Source organism: Anas acuta, chromosome 1, assembly GCF_963932015.1.
Source record: "Anas acuta chromosome 1, bAnaAcu1.1, whole genome shotgun sequence".
Classification (NCBI taxonomy): domain Eukaryota; kingdom Metazoa; phylum Chordata; class Aves; order Anseriformes; family Anatidae; genus Anas; species Anas acuta.
This window is the reverse complement of record NC_088979.1, coordinates 32,050,664-32,068,679: the sequence shown is the minus strand read 5'-3', so window position 1 is coordinate 32,068,679 and position 18,016 is coordinate 32,050,664. Positions and strand designations below refer to the sequence as shown.

At 46.2% G+C, this 18,016-nt stretch overlaps 1 protein-coding gene across 4 annotated transcripts in view; it reads right to left on the bottom strand.

The window, feature by feature from the left end:
- ELF1 (E74 like ETS transcription factor 1) overlaps nucleotides 1-18,016 on the bottom strand; it is a 74,389-nt gene that overhangs the window by 42,337 nt on the left and 14,036 nt on the right. Inside the window, exon 1 of one of the 4 annotated variants that reach the window (XM_068675528.1) lies at nucleotides 10,298-10,454. The exons of 2 other annotated variants lie outside the window; for them this stretch is intronic. The gene's annotated coding sequence lies outside the window, so the exon portion shown is untranslated. Of the gene's footprint in view, nucleotides 1-4,789; nucleotides 4,939-10,297; nucleotides 10,455-18,016 lie in introns of those variants that run through there. One more of the 4 variants, XM_068675553.1, reaches the window with a different exon arrangement.

Here is an 18,016-nt window from a genome sequence, read left to right as displayed (position 1 = left end):
CAAACAGATGAAAAAATAAAAACACAAACAGTCTGGGAGCCACACCATCACATGGGGAAGCAAAGAGCGTCAAATCAGTCAAAATGGCTGAAACTAATCTGCCCAGTTTCAGTTCTAATACAATTTTGATGCATGGAGTACTCAGTTCTCTAAAATCTGATGCAGAGGAAGATATTTTTAGGGCTCTAGCGTCAATAAAGTAACCACACTGTAATAACATATTTAGCTTTAAATATCAGTAGGTACAGATAAAAATCTCTCTTAAAACACACATTTCAATGTGCTTTTTCTGTTGTTTTAATTTCAGAATACACGTGTAATAACTTGTTTGAAGCCAGAAATTCCTCAGAAATGGACCCTCAAGTGAATTAGAATGAAAATATATTTATATATATTCTAAAGATTACTGGATCTTACAATTAAAAAATCACCAGGTCGAGCAAGATGGCAATTATCTGCCCAGAAAGATGCTCGTGAACTTGTGTGCTGCCATGTTCTATCCTGCTGCTGCTCCTACACTTTTCTGAACTCCTATAGTTGTGGTAGAGGATAAAGATATGCTGGACCCCAGCTCTCCCTGCTCGACTGTGGCTCCCCTAGTTACTATTTTACAGTTCACGCCTCAAGAGTCCAAGCCCTGCTTTCTCTCGAACCACTTGAATCCTGATCTTTACTCAGGTATCTACATAAGGGTCTCGCACAGGCGATTGCAATGAGGAGCGTGTGGCCCCAAGTCCGTTCTTGAGGAACCGCCTGGCTCGCATAATGGCTGTCCGGGGCAGCAAGCGGAGTCATCGCTGGGAGCATCTGCCCCGGCTCGTGGTTTAACTGACAGGAAACCCAGGCGGCGATACCCGGGCTGAGGCACAAGCGGTGCCTCAGCGCGCCTCCAGCTCCCCCGGCCGGGCCCGGCCTCCTGACAGGGCTCTGCCGCCTCACACAAGGAGGAGGAGCTCGGAGAGTCCTTCTAGAAAAATAAAAAGTGAAATAAGAGGTGCCCGCGCCTCAAAGACTGAAAAGTGAAATATGTTGAGCTGGTCAGCTGGATGGGGGGGAGTAATGAGGTTGTGCTTGTCACAACATGGCCCCTGAAGGCCTCGAGTTCTGGCCACCAAGTTCTTGTCCACCACAACCAGTCCCGGACCCTTTGGTGTTTGGCCTTCCTCAGACAGGCTTTTAAGCCACTGAAAATCCAAGCGGTTGGGTTTAGATGATCAAGCAAACAAGCAGAAACCTTCAGAGCTGAACCACAGCCAAACATGGCCGCAGCTGGTCTCCCTCACAGGACCATCCTGTCCTACAAAAGGGGACACGTTGGGGGATCCGCAGGGATCCTACCACTAACACCTCTACCTTCCATAAAGGCTGAGGAACCACTGAGGACCAACAGGAGAAGCACAAAGAGTTAACAGGGCCTAAGGAAGCAAAATTAGACACCACAAAGTTTCAGCAAAAAGCAGAAACTCCTGGCAGTGCAGTATCTGGTTTTGGCGGTATTTACGAGAGAAGCAACATCCTATGCTCAGCCTCCCTAAGTCATCTTCTGCTCTGCCCCAGGTAGCCCCATAACATCGTCTGTCAGAAAACAGCTCCTCAGCCAGCCCAAAAACTATCCCTCCAGGTGGGGGGGGGGGGGAACTATCAAGATGGCCTCATATAAGGATATGGCCGCCCTCACGAGCGGCCACCTTTTTCTGTCACAGCAGTAGCAAAACCTCTTCTGAGCTCAGTTTTTACATCTCTGCAGGGTCGCCCACTGACACAGTAGAAGACGTATCACTTAAAGCACTTAAAGTAGCTGATATCTAGGAGATTTAACTATTGACTACTACTACAGTCCAGGAACATTTTCTGTGTAAATTCAGACACAGTTAAAACAAACAAATAAAATAAAAGTTTTAACTGGACTTCTTGGAGCTTCTGGTGTTTTACCCTTTAAGGAGCCAAGGGTTTCCACCCCCACAGTGCTCTCCCTCCCCATCCCAGGACAGTTCCTGAATAAAACTGCACAAACGGTGACTGGCACTTTTAGAAGAGCAGCCATCTCAAAGTCAGTGCTTTGCTAGTTCTTGAAGACACCCAGGCTCCAAAATCTCCTGATTTTTAATTAGGAAACTGTTCTGTAACTAGGCTCCTTTGACAAGAGCCTGCTTTGTCCCCAGCTTTCCGTGTGTCTCCATCTGAGCCCTGTGACCAAGGCAACACTACACATCCCTCCACATCACAGGCCTTGATCTATTCACGTCCTTGAAAGTCAGAAGAAGCCCTAAACAGGGTCCATCACAAACTGAGAGAAAGCCTCAGGAAAAACACATTGTAGAAGCTCGCTTCCGAAACATTTTGAAGTCCACTTTTGACACTAGTCTACCCTTGACAAATACTCAAGTAACCCCGAACGGACAACAAATTAAAAAACATACAAAGAAATGGCTGCTCAAAAGCCTTTCCGAACAAAAAGAAAGCCTTGCAGCATGATCTGAACCTTACTAAATTCTGCTGGATTGGCAAAAGGACTTAGAAGAGGACAGAAAAAAAAAAAAAAAAAAAAGTATTTTCCATCTCAGATTCCAACAATACTATGTAGCCAACAGCATTTTATAGATTTGCTTCTCAGTTTGTAAGTCACGTTGGTCATATCTTGCAACATGTACTGGCAGGATTCAGTGTTTTCCTATGAAAACCGGGGTGGCAGATGTTGACACCGATCCAGCAATGGTTTGCTCTCGAGCTGGATATTCTTTTTTAACCCTGAAAGTTCATCTGTGCCCTGCTAACGAGCCACAGATATTACAGCAAACAAAGTTTCCTATGTCATTATTTTCGTGGTATATTGTATTAGCATAACATGAGCATGTCACTAAGCATAATGCAAAGTATATTGTTTATACACTATTAAATTAGTCAAAAATTCATGTAGCACAAGTATAGGGCTAGAATAACGGTAAGAGTGTTCCTTTATGAGTCATTGTCATTCTGGGGCAACTAAAGACTGTCAAAACACACGAACATTGAAAATTTAAACAAAAAACAGAAAGGACAACATTGTGGTATCTGCATTTACAAAAATTAAGAAAGCAAGGCAGAAATCAGGATTCCTCAATTCTTACAAAGTTGAAACCTCATTCCTTGAAGAAGCTGCTGCAGCACGGCACCACCACGATGCTCCGAGGAGCCTGCTAAGACACTTCTTCAGCTACCTCGGTTACAGCTAAGAAGGGAGGAGTGGTCTCCACAGATCTCCTTTTCCTGCAAAACAGCTCTGAGTCAACTTGTTTTGTGCCTCCAGAAGTGCTAAGCCGACTGCCTTGCTCCCGCTGTGTTTTTCCGGGTAGGCAGGAGGAATCACGCCTCAGCGAAGCGCCGCGTAGAGAGGAGCAAAAGCGAAACCAAGCGAGGCGACATCCACTGACCAGCCTCCCCCAGGCACCCAGAAACCAGCTGCATCCACGGATTTCTCTTCCCCCCTTCGCCAGAAGGAAACGTGACTTTTAATCCTATGGTGTCCCTTTAATAAACATCCCAAAGAAGACGTTTTCCAGATAACCAAGGAATTTTTTACAGTGTTGACTTACCGAGCAGAGCACAGTAACCAGCTTATAACTGTTTGCACTGCGAGGCAGTACAGTGCAATGAGTTAATAATTTATCGCAGCACAGCTCCTGGCAACTGCCCATAATCAACTTTTCAAATTCTTCCCAGTTTTTATAGGTTTTGCAAGAATACAGCATCCCTGGAGCTTCAGCTCTATCTTCACATTTTCCAGCCGAGGTAAGAGCTTTGATCTTCCCCAACACCTGCTTTTCTCTCGGACCGTTTCAGGTTCAGAGCAAAGGTCATCATTTCATTTCAATAACCCGATTTAGCAGACAGGAATAACTAGAATATTTCTAACAAAGCAAGATGGTAACAACATTCTTTCAGAAAGCTGCAGCAGCACAGTTCTCAACCCCGTGTTTCCTTCCCCCTCTTCTCCCAGAAGGAAAAGGAACAAAGAAGACCAAGCTTCGCCCTCCACCCAAAACACTGCAGACTTTTACTTACACATTCCCCAACCAACACATAAAAACTTTTTGCTCCCAGTTTCTATTACCAAGACGTACCCCACTACATAACTTCCAACAAAACCTAATTTATCAGTGAACAACCCCCTCCTGGCCAGAAGGATCTAGATGTACGCTTCAGACAATTCATTTGGAAAAAAAGCTTTTAATGATTTAAAAATGGGGTACACAATATCTCTTCACAACATGCTCTCTTCACTGAAGCTTTGGCTGCAGGCAATTGCCCTGTCCCAAAGAAAACTGTGCTAGTTCATCCTCTCCCTTATTTTTGAGCCCCGTGGTACGAAAAATCCCACAAAACGCCCAGCTCCACTGCTCCTAAATCAGTCCCAGCCTGCTTCAGCCAACGAGCCAGGCAGCTCTGCATGGCACGAGCCCTCATTTGCTAACGTGGCTGCTCTTAGCCGAAGCAGATAAGGGATTGCTCACCTGAACAGTTCAGACTGTGGATGGGAGGGGAGGGCAATAAAATACGGGGTAAAACCTATGGTGCCACAGAGGGAAAAAAGAAGGTGGTACACCCAAGCAGCTACAGGGGTAGTCCCACAGCCTCAACCTAGGCACAACCATGCTAAGTTTGAAACAAATTAGCCTGGTGCAAGCTTGCAAATGCACAAAAACACACATCTAGAGTTGAAATGCCAACTCCAGCTCAACCTGCTGCTGAGTCAAGAAGCTAAGGGCCACAGCAGATGCCACCTTGCTGAAGGGGAGCTGTAAGGATTTACCTCTGAGCAAAACTCGCTCTCTCCAAAGCTCCCTTCTGCGCTGCAGGGCACATCCATCCACCTGAAGCACCGCTGCGTGGGTTTAACGGGCTGTGCGGCGAAGCAACGGGGGTGGTTATGCCTGTAACCTGCAGTTCTGAGTAAAAACCAGCAGCTGGGGTCAGGCCCAAGCACATTTGACGTGCACGTCAGCCTGGGAAACACAAGCTGCAGCGACAGCAGCGAGCACTGGCATCACTTCCCCAGCCAGGCTGCAGGCACCGAGCACGTCCACGACAGGCGGAGCCACAAGAGCTTCTCCAAACGCAGCAAAAATGAACTCACAAAACCTTCCCACTGATTTATTTTTCTCATTATTTTTTTATTTTTTCAACAGGCTTGCAAGGGGACACAGGAGAAACCCAGCAGTTCACACCCACGTGCAGCTCAGGATCGGTGGTTTACAAAGCCTGGCAGCACAAACTAACAAAATCTTCCCTAAGTCCACCTGAAGACAGGGCACGTGTAAGAGAAGCTTCAAACATTGCAAACGCCAGAATCAATCCACAAAATATATCCTTTCTACTACAAGGCTTGGAAGCTATTGCATCTTTTCTGTAACTATCCCTGCTGTTTTTAACATGGAGTCCTTGTTTTACGGCTTGGCAAAGGTTTCCTGACATTTGTTACTGTTGAGAATTATTTCTAGTCCATTGCCACCGAAGCACCATTTCACACAGCTCGTTTGAGGGATCGTATTAAAAGACAATTAGCTTTTCGCAACAACAAATGGTCGAATATTGTATTACCTAAAACATATATAATTACCAGAAGTGCACATTTAGGACATTTTTCTACCAATGGTAATTATCTTCTCGGTTTTCCTCAGGACACCCCCCCCTCCTCCCCAGTCCATTTGTACACGGTCTGAATTACTGGCTCTCTACACTGCAGCTCCATCAGACAAAATTTTACGTCTCTTAGGTGCTTCAAAAGCAACTTTTTAGTGTTGTTTTTAGCTGATAGTGGAAGAAATACACTTTTCAAACTGAAAAGGTTCAGTATTTTTTAAAAAGCTGCAAGCTCTACCTAGTTTCAAGTTCGCCTGCCTGCTGTTTCTCAACACCGAGAGTTTCATTTTCATTCATATGTCTAAACCACCTTTTGGAAAGAAAAAAAGTCCCCAAACAGACACTTCCTCTCTGCAGTTCCTTCTTTTCTCTTTTTGAAATAAACAGAAGTATTTAAAACAAAAAAAATAAGGCAGGATTCCACTCTCTGAATACCAGAGCAGAGAGCATCTGGAGAGCCCTGCTGAGCTCCCAGATCTCCACGAGCTGGCTTAGAGGTGCCTGTGGCCAGCAAAGCAAACTCTTGCCGTTTGTGTAGGTTTGCCTCACTCCCTGCTCCACAGCACGTAAATGTTTAAATTATTTTCTTGATAGCTAAGTCCCTCCTTCAGCTCCCATGCTTATTTTACAGGCATTGTTACAATTTTTGAATAGCTACGGGGAACAAATAGTTTACAGAGGCTCTGGAGAGGGGAAAAAAAAACAGCACGAAACAGCAAACCTACCAAGAGCAAGGGGGTGGGTAACGTTAACAAACCACCTCCCACTGATATTCCTAGGCCAGATTCTGCCTTCAGCAGGCAATGTGCAAATCCTGGTGCCTTCACGATACGGCTTTCAAGAACGCTGTTCCTCAGAGGGTCTTCTGCTTGGAGAGACAACGTCCACTAAAAACAAACCGTGCCATCACAGCCTTGGGAAACTGCTCGCTAGCTCCAAAAATATCTAGCAGGGCACGCAGACAGAGGAGAAACCTAACAGCACCCTTGTCAACTTGCTTTTAACTTGAAATTGAGTCTCGGTGGAAGAGCAGGTTAAACATTAATCCCCTGACAGTGGTCAGCCCTAGGTATCACAAGTCGTAACTGTAGTTTCACAATCGCACGTTGCCGTTTCTTTCCCTGGCTGCAATATAAAACTGAACAAACACTGCGATAACTGGGAACCGGGGAACAGCACAAGTGACTTGATACAACGCTTGTGAAAGCAAAGGAGCTTTCTCCCAACCTGCCGGTTTCATGAAGGGCCAAAACACCCCGTGAGAAACGTCAGGAATTCTAGGAAAACACAGAGACTGCTGAAACTCTATGTGCAGCCACAGTATGTATTAACGTGCTCTTTTTCTCTCAAGAGCTGACGCAGTTTGCATGCAGCTCACCCCCTTCTTCCATTCTGAAAAAGTCTCGTACGGCAAAACATTTCTACTGAGCTCACTTCAGAAGTCAAACCACCACCACGCAAGAAGACAAATTAGGTAAACGTGAAAGAAGCTCTCAGACAAAGTCAGGAGACAGCGCGTTAACAGTAACCACTCAAGAAGTGCAAAACATGCCCTTCAAAATACAAAAATATATGTATCCGGTATATTCACACAGAAATGTTGATGATTAGCTAAATATAGGGTGTTCTGGAAATAGCCTAAAACTAATTATAGAAGCAAACAGTGACATTCAATCCATCTAAAAGCAACTCTTTCCCACAGTTTCCAACCTATGTATTTGGTATCATTATTCCTAGGAAATTAGCTGGGCTGTACAAAATTTCTCCACGATACATGAAAAAAAGGGTTGTGCATCCCAGTTTGAGAACTGAAGGCAGCTCAGAGGCTAACAAAACAGGCATCGTTTCCACATTAAGATCCTCACCCAACCCAAAGTCAGCCGTGAGCCAAGGTGAGCGATCTCCTTCAGGCCAGATATAGGACTGCACAATCCATCCCTAAAGGCAGCTGTGAGGTATTTAAGGCCTAAAACACATCCAGGTAAGCATGCATAAGCTTCAGTCCCTATCTAATGGGATCCGTTAGCACACAGACTGACACAGCCAGGGGCTTTGCCAGAAGCCAGGCCCATACTGAAGAACAAACCATTTTTCCCCCTGCAGAGCTCAACCCCTTCGTGTCAGGGGAGGGAGAAAGTCTAGAGCATTTCACATCGCTGCTGCAGACTTTTGATAAGCAAAAGACCTCCAATTTCAGTACGTATAGCCTCTCAAACGCTTTATCTGGGAAGGAACATTTAAATAAGATTTAAGAAGGCAAATAATCTCTAAAGCACATCAGTGGCATTAAGAGGATAAGGACAGTAAATCACTGGGGTATCACCGCTAAGTTTCAGCGCTCACGGAGAGGGGCATAACCAGGGCTGGAAGCATGAACTCCACCTCCTGCCACTCCTCTACTGAATCACTCCAGAGGAAAGTTCTTATTGCTCTTCGCACACCCAACAAAACTCAAGAGAGTTACCAAAACTGTCAGCAAAACCAACAAAATCTGCCAGGGAAATCCCAGAAACTTTTAGTAACACTTGCAAGAAGTGAAAGCTGTTTTGGAGATCAAAGCTTCTTATCTGATACAAGGGTAAATCCTGAATTTATGTTACAGAGCCTTTGCTAGCAGCTCACCTAGCACAGGTCGACTGTAGTCCCCACCCTTGAACACAGCTCTGCTGAAAAGAAAGAGAAAGGCATAGATACACCTTGTGCATTTTTCTCAAGCACACAAGTGTCCGAAGAGGAAAGCACAACACCACTGAAGCATGAGTTTGTAGCAATACTGAAACATCAGGCTATACTAGGCCAGCAACATTCTTAAAATCTGTGCTTTTTTTTTTCCCCCCTCTCTTCTCTTGTTTGAGTGCCAAGATCATGGACTTGGCAAGTCTATCAGTCAGCGGATGAAAAAAAAAAAAAAAAAAAAAAAAGCACATTAGAAAACAGGCATTTCTGTAAAAGCATGGGCCTGGAAATAATGTCCAAGCTAACTGGCATCTTATGATACACTCCCATGGCTCATCTCTCATCAGCCACAAATCCAATCCAAATAGAAAGATCCCTGCCTAAGGGAGGGGGGTGAGGGAGAGAAGAGGGGTTCCTTTTTTTTTTTTTCCCCCCCTGAGACAGAAACAAACGTAGTCCTGGCGTAGCCCTCGCCCGGCAGCAGGACAGCTTGAACATGGCAGCCTTGCCTTCAAAGAGGAACTGCTCCTCCGCGAAGCCCTGCTCAAGGGAAAGCAGCGGCAGCTCCTCACCCTTTCGCACAGAAAATAAGCTCTGCCCAAGATAAGCAGCTGGGGCTTGGGAGCCGACTTCGGGCTGGATAGCTGAAACGTCGAGGCTGGTTGTCTTGATGGGGTCCGGTACACAAAAAAAAAAAAGTAATAAAAAAGAAGCGGAGGAAAGAGGTAAGGAAAGGGAGGCTCACGCTCTGTCGGCTGCGAGCGCGGCAGACGGTTGTTACCTCAGTCCTAAGGTCCGAAAATAAAACTCATGATGAAGAAAAGGGGAGATGCAAAGCTGTTAAAGAATTCTTCAGTAAGAAGCTTCTACCTCCTACTGAAAACATTTTTTTCCCCAAGCAGTCCCTCTGTAGCTTTATCGTTTCTTCCGTGGATTTGTCAGAGCGAAACAATGCACCAAGTAAATTCCCAAAGGCCTTACAAAAAAAAAGTTGCTTTAAGACAGAAAACAAAAAAAGCAAAACGTAAAATCAAAAGACAGTGACAACACACCATACGGTAAGGTGCAGAAGGAAGATACAGGCGGTGGCTGGGAAGGGCTGACGATAAGAGGCTCTCACCCCGAACATGACCGCTTCATGGGCGCTCTCTCCCTCCCTCCCCTGTCACCAGTCACAGCATTAAGCAAGCCTCCATTACGCTGTCAGATACGGGCTGTGGGCAGCAAACGAAACGGGGAAGTATCCCCCCTGTGCCTACCAGTTTGAGCCCCCTGGCACTGCATTTCCAGAAGATGTTTGGCTTCGTTTCTCAACTGAGAGGCTGAAACACGGGGTCCGAAGTTACCTGCGTGACCCACGCTCCTACAGATCTTAGCGTCCATTTCTGCTCAGCTGCCAACACGGTGGGAACACTCCTTCGTCCACAAGACTCCAGAAGTATATAATTAAAGAGTACCAAGGTGTTTTTCCTCCACCGAAAGCTGAGAAGTAACTCGGCGCAGCACAACCGCCTCGGGGACTTTCCCGTTCGCCTTCCACCACCGCTAACCCCATTTTTATCCGTGCCCGGTCCCTCCGCCACAGGCGTGATCCCCATTATCATCACTTCCCAGTAATTCCCAGGGGAAAAGCGAGCACCTGCCCGTTTTTAGGGCTGGCAGGATTTAACCAGCTCTATTTAAGCAGCACCCAGAGGCTGCTTGGGCAGAAGCAGCGGGGCGTCGAGCGCGACCCACCTTCAGCCCCTCCGAGCCCCGTGTTGAGGCAGAGCAAAGGTGCTGGCAGACGAGGAGCTGTTAAAAAACCACCAACACTTCCCAAACTGCTGGAAAACACCGAAGAGGGACACGCACAACCACGGGTCCTTCCACAGCGCTCCCCTCCCCAGCGCCGCTTCTCCCCCGTCCCCCCCCTCCCCGAGCCCTCCCTGGCAGCGGGGAGCTCCCCCGGGACCCCCTTGGCGGGGCTGGCAGCGCTCCCCCCGCCCAGCCCGGCACGTACCGGGCCGCCCCGCAGCTCCTCCGTGCACTTAAAATGGCTCCTGCCGAAAGGGGGGGAAGTGGTGCCCGGGCCCCGGCCGGTGACTCACCGCGGGGCCGGGCTGGGCTCGGCCCGGCTCAGCTCGGCTCGGCACGCCCCGGGCGGCGGCCGCCTCACGGCCGGGCTCGGCCCGCAGGTGGCGGCGACGACCCCGGGTTTCGGTGCCCGCTGTGCCCCGCCGGGCAGGTGCGGCCTTGGTGCCCTGCTGGGTCCCCACATGTGTCCTGGCCCCAGGGCAAAGCCCTTTTTGGCACCTCAGCTCGCCCGTCCCTGTCCTCGAAGCCGTGTCTTTGCCTCACGTCCTGCCTCAGCCACCCTCATGACACACAAGATGTCCCACAGCCACTTCTGTTTGGTACCCACCACAGTGCTCACACTAAATCCCCCAAAAAATAAAACCTAGGGAGGACCCCAAATCACCCAGGGAGACACAGTCCCCACACCATTTTTCACCAACTCAGTGAGATCCGTGGCACCCATGTCCCTCAGGCTTCTGAGAGCATCTCAGTGAACTTCCCACACGCTCCTCACCCCTGTAGCACCTCAACACCTGGGGCTTGTGAGAATATCTCAGTGAATTTCCAGCATGCTCCTCATCTTCCTAACCCAAATGTGGTGCTAAATAAGCACCCGATCAACGCAGTCCAGCCCCAAGCCACCCAACAGGCAGAGGAAGGCAACTTGAGGGCTGTGGATGGGGCTTATAGATACAAAAAGTGCACAGGTCAGGACAGATTTCTTTCCCTCCTGCGTTGGTGGGAAGGGTAAGCACAAGCAGGGTTTGCAGGCTGGCAAGTGCATTCAACTTCCACTACAAAGCTGATTTCCAGAAGGACAGCATCCAACATGCCACTTCAGAACCACAAAGCATGGGGATGGCATGGCACAGACCCCAAACCGTGCAGACAGGAGGGGGTAACCAGAGGAAAGAAGGCAGTTGAGGTGACTTTGCACACTTGTACCAAGACAGGCATAAAAGCCTTAAGCTCCCTCTAGCAAACAAATGGAAAAAACTTCAAATATGAGTGAATGTTGCAGTAATTAAACACCCCCTAGTAATAATTAAACATCAGTCCAACAGGTGATTCACTGAGCAAAACTCACTGTCTTAGGGACATTAATATCTCCAACTACTGCACAGGTTCAGTAACTGAGAAGAAAATTCCAGTTTTACTTGCAATTAATTCAGTCCCTACGATATCTTCATGGCACTCAAAGGTAAAAGTGGCTCCCAGTTTACTGTGTAAGGAACAGATACGCAGGTATTATTTTAATAAACATTTTTTATCCCATTACTTTGCAACCTACTTTAGAGGAAGACTTGAAGAAAACAACAGCAAGCAGAGCAGCAGAAGCGTTTTTGTTGTTTTTTTTTTTTCTTCTATGATTTACCAAGTAGTCACCACTTAAGTCACTACTCACGTAGCTTCACTACAGCTCTTTATCAAAATGTGTCTTCATTTGTATTTCTCGGGTGAAAAAAGAAACCATATGGAGGAAACACCACAACGTTATTTTAGTCACTGTATATTTTCCACCACTTGTGACAGATGCATTTTTCCCTCTCTCCAACAGCTTCATTCTAATATAATCTTACTTCTGAAAGCATTTGTTTCTAGCACTTTAAAATCATGGGGCTCTGAGGGGAGAAATCTGACCCAGCTGCTCAGCAGTTACAAGGACGCTAACACAGACACGGGGAGAGCACCATTTTAATTATTAAAGAAAGTCTAATAGTTATGTTTTACAGGGAAATTAAAAAAAAAAAAAAAAGCAGGAGTCTTATCCAGGCAATCAACCAAATAGAAAAATCATTCAGAGTGATGTATGACCACAAAGTATGCAAACATTTTGCTGCTTCTAGGCTAAATCTGGAAGCAATATATATATTTTTAAAAGCTCACACAAAATGCAGAAATATTTAGCAAGAGATAACGCAGGTGGATGTTCATCCCTAGTACTGTATAAGGTTTTTTTCCGATTATGAGCCTGGCTTAGAGAAGTGACCTTGCCCATTGCCGCGATGAGTATCTCTATGAAATTCGCACCACCATTTGCCCCAAAGACATAGCTAGACACTGACCAACAGCGTGGCCAAAGCCAATTCAAACAGCTTTTCCCCTCCATCCCGGCTGCATATTGCTCACACCGAGCTACTCCCCCGCTGTTTCCCCGCGCAAATATTTGCGTAGCCGCGCAGCGAAGCGGGCGGGGGAACCGACCCGCCGAAAAAGTTGAGGCTGCACAAATAAATAAATACGGCGTGATCAAATTCTCAAGCTTTCGTTGGCCCCGGCTCCCACAGCCACACGTGCTGAAGGGGACTTCTTCAGGCTGAAGGGAAGGCTCCGGTTTACCACTGGATAAAAATCTCAAGCTTTGCAACGTATTTAATCTCAGGTGTCTCTGTAGGAAAGAAGTACTAATAATCCCATTCACAAACATAGCATGAACCCCCCAGCCACATGCCCAAAATCACCTGCATGCGTACAAAAGGGCGACACTTGAACCAACCTTCACCCAAACCCGAAGCTAGCACCTCAGCTCTTGCACCCTTCTCTCTCCTTATCTACATCAAGAAACTGTGCTGGTACTGCTCCAGCATTTTAGTGCTGTGGTCTCTCTGTCCCAGTAGTCGGGACTTGTGGACTGGCACCTCCCTCTGCAGCAGGTGCCACAAAAAACACAGAAACCCACAGCAGTTTCAGTCTAACGCTGCCAAATGCACAATGACCCAAATATTTACAGATGGAAAAATTGCATCAAGAGATTGCGAGGTAACTTGTTCCTATCCACCGAGGAGGTCTACGCTAGGAGACGTCAGATACATAAAAATTCACTGTTCAACTATTTAATCACAAATCAAAAGGATAAATTCAGAACCCAGGGTTTTTGGATGCCTAGAGCACAGTCCTCACAGCTATCGGTTCTTAACGTGCCCTTTAAGGTATGGTTCAGTGATGTTTTGGTACAGGCTGAGCACAGAGCACAATGAATTTGAGAGGAAACACTCCACTGACTCACTGTGATGGTCACCTGAACTTCAGCTGAATTGTAGGAAATGGAAAGTGGTGGTAAATAAAGCATGTGTTGGACAGGCCGGTGTTCTCACAGGCTGAGAGGGAAGGTAACCTGGTCATCCTACGTCTGATCAGAAGCCTTCAGATAATAAATGCTGTCATCTTTCAAAATACACAAGAGTCGTTTGCAACCCTGTGGTCAGGAAACTCCAAGCCTCCAGAAATTTAAGCCTAAGTAGCCGAAGTGATGAGAGAAGTGCTTCAAATGCAATGGGTTCACAACCAAGCACAGGAGAACTTTAACCTCATCCATTTTATACCTCCAGGTTTGCATCCAGTGTTTCCTACCGAATTTGGCAAGACAGCTGCCTTCACCAGCAGAACAGCAACATCCCACACAGCTGCAAACCCCTGACCTTGCGCAGCCTTGCACAAACCCTTCTTGGATCACCTCTGAGGTATTCCTAGGTCACATCTCAGAGATGGCGAGCCTCAAGGACAACCTACTTGCACAGTCACTTTTCCTTGTCCTTTTAAGTTCGTGCTTTCCTCCTTTGGTTACAGGTTTGCCTCTGGTAAGAAACACTATCTTTCAGTATTTCTAAGAATGTGTTTTTAAGATGTGGCTATGCCCTCCTTTCTACTGATAAACAGACTCAGGAGGGGAAGAATTGCAAAAATCCAGGCAGTAAACACAGCTCTGACTCGAGATAGCTCCTGATCCCATCTCAGCCGCAAGTGCCACGCTCGAGCTTCTCTCTGACACTCCTCTACCAACCCCGACCGCACTTTTCTCTCCCCCCCATCCTCTCCCTGCTCTGGTTCGGGTCCACGTGGTACCCCTTAAACCTTCCAGTGACCTGCTTTGACACATGAACGTGGCAGAAAGCTGACCGAGGTGGGTGGGGAGCATCAGCAGCTCTCTGTGTGGTTAGAGAGTTGAATCAGCTCTGAAAGGGCTGCGATGAGCGAGCACTGCCAGCAAAAGGCAGAGGACCTCCCTTTCGTGGGTGGTAGCGAAGCACCCTGCTAGGCTGGCTGAGCAATAGGGTTTTTCACCCTAAGAATCACAGGATTGCACGTTGGCTGAAAAAAAAAAAAAAAGGAGGCGTGTTATCCAGGGGATGATCCAGGCAGGGAGGAGGGACAGCCACACCACTTAAACCGGTGACTCTCAGACCGATCCCACTCTGGCTCACCATCCCTCCTCATGCCATTTGTGCATTTGTTTCGGAAAGGGCACTGGAAGTCATTTACCATCCTAAAAATACACCTGCCAATGAATATGACGGAAGTTACACGTTTAGACCCACAGATGAGACAATAAAACAAGGACATCAAAACAGGACAAATTTACAACCCATACTACTTCTGAGTAGAATTCAGATGCCCAAAAATTACAAAACAAAGGATGAAACCATGATCTGCAAGTGCAGCCAGGAGAAATCATTGTGCTTCATCTAACCCCAGTCAGACAGGCAAACAAGACAGTCACACTCTGAAACACAACTCACTTCCAATTCACCACTTCCCAGTCCTTCATTTGGGGATGCTAAAGTGATCCAGAAAGACCAATAGCCCTTTTTGCTTTAAATACTGTCTCTAGACCCTGTCCCATCACGGCCCATACAACAAATAAGCCAACTGATGGAAAGACTTGAGAAATAAATGGGCAGAGAAATGTGTTTTATGAAAATAACTGGGTAATTCCATCTGAATTTATTATTATTATTTTTTTTTTAATCTAGAAGAGCTTACTCCCTGAAAAAAACAGACAGGAATCGCAGTTTCAATCTACAGGTGGAAACAAGGTGGGAGACTCAAGGTGGTGCCGTTCTACTCAACACTCTAACGTAGTTATAGACCATAACAGTAATGCCACTTAATATACAGAACACCTCACTAAGACTCCTCAATGCTAAATATTTGCAATAAATAAAGCCAAAATGACCTCATTTTTGCATGGTAATAATTACTGGCTGTCCCAAGAGGACTGCAAGGGCACAGAAGTGCCATGCTTTTATGCTGAATTCTCAGACAGTGTGCGTAACAGCTCTGGAAAATCTTGAAAAATTTACTTCAGGATTATACAAAGCTATACAATCCTGACTCCTAGATTCATGGCATTCAAACGGAAATGATCACCTGTGTATACAGACAGCTTGAAAGGCAAGTATTAGGTCACCTACCTATTTCTGTGGGTTTGCACTCACCTTGCTTTTAAGCAAATATGGGTTTCCTCCTATTGTGCAAGAAGGACAGAGAGGTGAGAGGATACTGAGCATGAAATGAGACTGGTAAAGTTCAAAACCGTACAAATGAAAGAAAAAGTTCAATTTTCCAAAAAATAAGAAGCAGTATTTCCTGAAAGACAATACTGACTTGAAATAGATCAGTAGATCATCCCACAAGTTGAGCTTCTGATCCCCTACTATTACACTCCTTCAGAGGTCTATTGCCTTAACAGGGTTGTTCTCTTTGCTCAGGAGTCCTTGCAAGGATAACTTACAAGAATACAAACCTCTTATCTACAACTATAAGATCCTGCAACTATTACAACTACAAGAGATGTTACTATGCCGATAACAGTAAACTTAGCCTTTGTTGTTGTTGTTGTTTTTTCTTTTTTTTTTCTCCTTTCTTACACCAAAATAAATAGTAATGCACAAAAATAAAACCAAATATTTGCAAACATATGGTTCTGGACTGGATGAGCAAGGACTGGATGAGTTTGATACAATCAAACTGCGGCCTCTTAACTGGGACAGTCTGCAGCCCACTGAGGAGTCCTCATTAAAAAGCTATATTTTTTCTCTTCTCGAACTGTGAGTCACTCGTTACATTTTTGGATGTTGCAACACATTCATGAATAATAAACACACATTAGGAAAAAAAAAATCCGCCGTGAACACTGGATTTTTTTTTTCACATCTATATTTATCAGTAGAAAAATCAAATCAAGAATGAAGCTTTGAGCTGAAAAAAAAAGTTTCTATGCAAGGAATGTTGTTATTCACGGACAAAATATTCGGTGTAGCCTGAGACAGGCTCACAGATCGGCACAGAAGTTCGAGCAGGACGACATTCGCATTACTATTATTGTTTGGCCTTTATACAGCCAGAGCGGCCAGGGGGAGGGATCGCCATGTTCCCCACCAAGCTCCCTCCTAAGGGAGAGCAGCCAGACACCGCCCTTTCGCTGGACAACTCCAGGCTCAATGCTGTGCTTTTGCAGCTGCCCTTATTTTATTTTTTTTTCCTCTTTTCTTTCTTTTTTTTTTTTTTTAAAGGCTGGGGAGTTAGGCTGCGGAGACGGCGCAGCCCCAGAAAGTCAGCCGCGCCACAGGAAATGGATGTTGATACCTCGAACCAGCACCACGGAACTATTTATGCACATTTGTGTTTCAGACAATAACAGACGGCATCCAGCACATGCACACGTAGGGACAACATTTTCCACGGCTCCAGTCAGATGAAAAACTCTTGGCTTCCCGTCCGATTTTCATCGTCCTTTCAGCCCCACAGCCCCCAGGCCGGCCATGCCGCCTACCTCACGCGCTTGGGCGGGCTCCCGGTACAGATGCAGGCCTCGTTTACAGAAAAAAAGGAAATCTTGATACACGTCGATTTTTAGAAGCTCCATAAATATGCCCAGATGAGAGCACAAGAGAGTATTTTGGCACCGCTCAGGATACGAGCACAAAGGAAAGGAAAGTGTGTTTATTACCGCTCGTCCAGCTGCTCTAATTAGTGGGGAAAGATAAGAGGGCTAACTTGGAGAGGCAAGAGGAAAAAAAACAAAACACCAACAACAGCATAAGCAAAAAAAAAAAAATTAAGCTCGTTTAAATAAAAACATTTTCCATTGCAGCTCATTCAGGTGGAGGGCTGGCTATTAAAGACCAGTTAGCCAGAAACACGAGTCGCTCACGTACTCGTTCAGGAAGCGATCGATACTTTTAGTGGCTGCCTTACCTGCCCAAATACATGGTCCATTAGTCAACTGATGCATACATGAATCATGGAGAAGAGACAAGGGGAAAAAAAAAAAAAAAAAAGGAGATTACAGGAAAGAAAAAGGAGGGGTATCAGGGAGCTTGGGCTACTGATAAGGGGAACTGACAGCTGGAAAGCCAACCCTGTGATCTCGCGGCTAAATTTCAAGCTGCTTGCACAAACAGAAGCTGTGTCTCCACGCTGATCTTTGTCCTGGTGAGCTGTCCTAAAAGAAATCACAGATTACAGTTCTGTGGATCTAAGACACCAAATCTTCACCTCTTTTGGTCCTTTCCCCATAAACATGAGGTGCAACAAGCTGATGTATCCTAGAAGACACTACTGCACACATACACCTAGGCCTAGCTTCAAAGAAAATTGCTGCTCCCATGAAGTGTTTTCCAAAAGCCTCACAAGAATCATCTGTCTTTACGCTGTGGTTCAGGGGGCCACGAAAACAACATCAGGCACGAGAGGCTAAGAGAACGAGAGGGTATTACCGCAGGCATGATTTCATACATGGCATTTTTCTCCTGCTTTCCACTAACCGAGGTCATTTACTTAATGGAGGGAGCTCAGCAGTCTCCTTGAGCAGCCTGTCATTTCCCCAAGACTTAAAAAACACTTAGTATCCTCAATGCTCCATCCAAAGCACTATACAATC